The sequence below is a fragment of the Anopheles stephensi genome, chromosome 3, assembly GCF_013141755.1.
Source record: "Anopheles stephensi strain Indian chromosome 3, UCI_ANSTEP_V1.0, whole genome shotgun sequence".
Taxonomy (NCBI): Eukaryota; Metazoa; Arthropoda; class Insecta; order Diptera; family Culicidae; genus Anopheles; species Anopheles stephensi.
In genome coordinates, this window is record NC_050203.1 from 66,128,320 (window position 1) to 66,133,845 (window position 5,526).

Genomic DNA, 5,526 nt, shown 5'->3' on the forward strand with positions numbered 1-5,526 from the left:
CCAGCGCCATGGAGCAGCTTAAAAGCAACAAGGCTGTTGGTAGTGATGGCCTGGCCGCCGAGCGCTTCCAGATGGGGCCCGGGAGGCTTACCGTCGAAGTGCACCAGCTAATCACGAGAATCTGGGAACAGGAAGAATTAACGGAGCAGTCATTCACCCAGTCTACAAAAAGGGCGACAGATTGGAATGCTTGAACTATCGTTCTATTTCAGTCCTCAATGCCGCCTATAAGATCCTGTCCCAGATCTTGTTCTGTAGACTTGCCCCCCTTGCTACGGATTTCGTCGGCCAAACCTTTACTCTTCGGCACATCCTCCAGAAGTGCCGAAAGCGCCACATCCCTACGCATCACCTCTACCATAGATAGGAATGAGTTAAAGAACATCATGCAGTGGGTGCCTACACGGATGGGAAGCTGCAGTCTGATTCGGTGATCTGTCAGGGTGAAACCTGACTACCGACAGGCAGTCGAAGAATGCGATCGTCTTCCTGAGGGAACGATAGGCTAAAGTACTATTCCACTCGATCAGCTACATATAACAGGAGGGTCAGATAAAAGAATGTGCCAACTTCCGTATGCTGAGTGCTGACTAACGATCGCTGAAATAAACAGCCTAGAAATGTGAGCTTCTTCGTCATGGAGTATACAGGCTTCTGGTGTGCAGTTAGGAAATATGGTCATGTTAAATCATGAGAAGGGTTGCTTGTTAAGTAGTATTATAATTTTTTACAGAAAACGATGAGCTCAACAAGTTGGATATAAATCGACTTCTTAATAACCAACAACAATTTGCCAATTTCATACATTCGCACACGCTTTGCAGTTAATTGAAACGTAATAAGAACCACTGCGGAAGAGCGGTTCAGTATTGTTTTCATCTGTTTTCTCCACTCTCTCCACACACACACAAACACGTACTTGCGGACCATATTATTGCATCCGGAGCTGTGGAGCGCATAGTTCCGGCTTCGAAAGCAATCATTTGATTCAATTCCTTGTCAGCGCGTTTGAGCGGCGGGAACCGTCCGTCCGCTTCGCCAAACGAACCATAAGCGGACCGATTTGTTTTGCTATTCTATTCGAATCGAAAAAGTTCGTTTACGGATGGGGTTTTTTTTCATCCTTTTTTGCTTGTACTTGGCTTGGTTTTGGCCGCCCGAAACCGTGTGTTGTTGGTAACTTCATTCGCATACTGCCTATGAGCAAATCGCTTCGTTTCGGTAGTCGCATCACGAAACCGAAACGCACCTCGCAAAACAAATCCCGGAAGCGAAAAATCAACGCCAAATGCGTCCCGGTTACCCGGGGACCCGGTGAACAGTGGAGAAGAAAAGCCAACGGTGGTGCCCACGTTGCCCGCGTGCGTTGTGGCAGTGCTTTGTACGGTGAGAGAGAAAATTTGATTTTCCCTCTGCAGCCACTCACTCACACACACATGTCGTGGTGTTGTGCCGGCTGGTAGGTGGACTTGACACCACCACACGCACACACGCATAACAGTAAATGACTTTTCCTGGTCAAATCAAGAGCGCTATCGATTTGGGTACCGGAAGCTGCCGGCTATCGATGCCTGGCCAGTTGCAATTGATTGTTTTTTTTTTGCTTTGCTGCTTTGTTTTGTTTTCTGCACTCCACCGTGTGTACTGCGCAGTGAAAGGATCTTGCTTTTTAAAATATAAATGGATACAATTGGATTTCGCATCAACCGTTTCGTCCGTTGCGGGCACAGGAACGCTTGTAGCCTTTCTGCTGCGGACGGTCATGCAAGCCGCAGCGTGATTGGCACGCGATTTGTATATTGTATTTCGAATTCAATTTTTGTCTAGTGTTTGAAACCGAAATGGATCCCCTTGTTATGATTTTGTTTTTTTGTCAATCTATCGCTTCGTACAGCTGCTGGTACTCGTAGCAGCTAGGTACGATGGTTTGTTTGAAGGTCTACAATAAAGTAGTAATGTGCTTTGTTGGTATCAGACGTTATGACTAATGTTTGAAAAGTGTTTAACTTGTTTTTAGAAAAAAAAAATCATTTTATTTTTATTTTGTGTTAAAAAAGACACTAAGTCTTTAAAAGGCTGCTATGGTTCAATCTAATAATTATTATTTCAACATATCTTCTTATCTTGGTCTTAAGTGTTTTGTTTTTTTTTCTTTGTTTTTTGGTAACGCCCGAGTGATCCGTTGACGGAACAATGGCATCCGGGCTCAATGACTGCGTTGTCGTAAAAAGAGGGGCAGACTTTGCAACAGTGTTCTTCATCCCAGTCCAGCCATGGTGAAGTGGGTTCGGCCTTGCTGGCGTTGGGTTCGGAGGTGGTCGGCGGGTTCGATATCGTGAATAGCAGAAAGCCTGCTGTTACGGGATAGAGCTCGCCGATAGCTTTTGAGTTCGGTGCTGGCCTGGTCGAGCTTTGACTATCACTGCATGGGCGCACTGGGCTGCTTGAGGAACACTGTTCACAGGCAATTGTGTGTGCTGTCTTGTTTGTTTTTTTTTTTTGTTATTGTTACAGCCGAGACCCGATAGACGGAAGGACGATGTCCAAATTCCGATCCGCCGACACCAGAACCACAAATCCAGCCATCACATCCATAGGAAAAGCAATAGAACCGGATCCCGATAACAAACATCCCTATCATCTACACCAACAACCTGGATACACACCCCGCAACCACCTCACACTCACAACCGAGCATGCCCGGGATAAGGCAAATAACAGGGAGGAAATGCCTTGTTAATTTTTGTTAATTTTTGTGAATTTGTAAAAGTCAACACATGCGGTGTTGACAATACGGCGTCAAGGCGTAATCCTAAAAATATATAAATATCTTCTTATAACCTGTAGACAGGATAATAAGTTCCATCATTTTAGAGGAAAAGCCCACTTTTATAGCAAGTAATTGTATATTTTCGTATCGTAATCAGAACTCGATATTGATGTTGTTGTTGTAGAACGTCAACTTGCTTGCTTGGTACATTTAGCAGAGTAATTTTTAACGCTTGACGATCTTCAGAGATTTGAAAATACGGCCAAGCCATCCTACATGAGGATAAACAAAGATCTTCTTATAGTTTTCCTAAACAAGATTATTTAATATTTTCCAACAGCTTCCAAAACTACACTGATATCTCTGAAGGATGTTACGAGCCTAGATTAGTTTGTCTTGGCCTTAACGCCCTCTTAGTTCACGCCTGCACATTTTTGGCAATGAAAAGACACACCACTCGGCCAAAAGGAATGCTTCGGAAGAGTCTCCTTACAACCGGCTTATACTACCTATCGATCTTTTAGATAGTGTCGGCGGCAGCCTAGGAGGTTCATGGCTGAATTCTGTAGTCATTTTTCATTAAATTCTTTCGCATGCTTCTCAGGAAATTGTGTGTTCATCTAAATGACATCTGGGCTTTCTAGGTCTAGCTCCATTTAGCTCTGTGATTATCCATTTCATATTCTGCGGTGTTGTATAAATTGACTAAGTCTGAGTTTTTTATGATTTTTTCCTTTCACGAACTTAACATTGTGAATTCCTAGTTCCGGATAATAATCTTGTTTAACACCTTCGATATAACCAGAACTTCATCACCTGTTTCATTTGGCTAATGGTGCCGTTTTAAGCTAAAAAAGCCTGTGGGCACAATCGGAATAATATGTTCTTTCACAAATATGACACTCGCAGGTAGGCTAGAGCGTCACGATTGATTGAACGGAACAAAATAAGCTTGTTTATAACTTGTAAGTTCACTCATCCTTTAACTATTCACAGTTCTATTTTTATGCCTGAAGAGTTATTCATGATGTCCAACATTTCCTGCATTTCAATAAAATATTGCTCAACGCTACCGCAATCCACTACGCAATAAAATTACCTTCAAGCGGAATAGTCGAAATCGAAATTCAAACCAGCGTCCAGCGTTTTATTTGCTCTTACCGGAAAACGATAAAACCAGCCCGCAATAACCGTTGGCCTATATGTTGAGGTTTGATTGTAATTTCCGCTTCCCGTTTCAAGTAGCTGCCGTCAGTCGCAAACTTTCGTCGACGACCTTTGAAGCCAAATTATGATTCATGACGAATCGTGGTGAAAGTTTATTTCTTCTTCTGTTTGCCACACTCACACACGTACACATCCCTGATCCTGATCCTGGCGGAATGTTCGGAGGTGATATTCAATTTATATTCCACTTGCCCATCATTAAATTCGGAATTCAACCGGACGCGATTCCATCACCGGTTGGAATGATGATGTCTACCGGTGGAGCATTTTTAATATTCTTTTGCTCTTTTGCTGAGCAACCTCCCCGGTGACGCGGGCACGGTCAACGGATTTTCCGGGTTTACCAGCTGTTCGCTAGCATCGGCCAGCCAGGCCGGGAGAAGACAAATTAAACATTGAAAGGCAACCGACATCAAAGGAAATGCCAAGCTCCGTAAATAGTACCGGCATTCCGAGAAATGCTGGTGGTGGAATTCTACTTTCCATTCGGGTGCTGTTTGTAGGTTTGGGGCGAAGGCCTCATGCAAATGGCTGCATAATTCCACGAGTTTTTGGTGGGAACCTACCAGTGAGAGGGAGGGGGGGAAACAGGCTGTATATAAACAATTAGAGAATTTAATATCGTGCTCCCTGTTGGGAAACGATAACGAAAGTGATTGTGAGATTGTACGATTTATCTGTAAGTGCTTCCCCGATACAGGTGCCATGGGATTATGAACTTTATGAAAGTTGCCAGAGATTTTTGGAAGTTCAATGTAAATAGTAAACAAGCACAGTTTCATTTTCATATTCGTAATTTCGTTATTGATTTTCAATTCAGCAAACATGAAAATAATTTTAATAAGTGGGCAAGAGGATATGGAGCTAGCTTAGCTACAACATGTACACAAAGACCAATGTCCTGTTGAACTGCTTGGTGGTGCAGATATCCTGGCGCTTGCTAACGATGGCAGAATACGATGGTTATAGTACGGGTTAAGGTTTTCCTGCATGATACGATATTAGGAAGGTGCTCATCAGCAAACCCTTTCAGCATAAGGAGTAGACAGAATCAAGTAGTGTCTCACCTTTCGTAGATCGCATACAACTCTAGACTAATAATTCTGGAAACGGATTGATGTCTCGGACATATTTCTAATATGTGCTTCACTTAAAGAGAGCCAAATAAAAGAAGAACCCTGAGAGATTTCAAAAACATTAGACACAATTTTAAAGATTCTCAGAATTCATAATTTTAGAGATGCCCTCTTGGAGCAAGTGTATGCAATTTGCAGAAGCTTAAAAATGCCTGATTATTCATTGGTCTCGTTTAAGCATTTGCACATTTGCTGAGTCGTTCATCCTGGCAGCATCGCCTAAGAGTAAATCTTGAAACTGCGAGTACCCTAACTTGGACGTAAGGCCAACATCGACCTCACAACGGAACTCAGTGATTGTTGGGTATAACGGTTGTAGGAACATCAGTGAGATTGATTTTTATACTATTATTGTACAGACAGTTTCTCAGACAGACCCCTATGAATTGGATA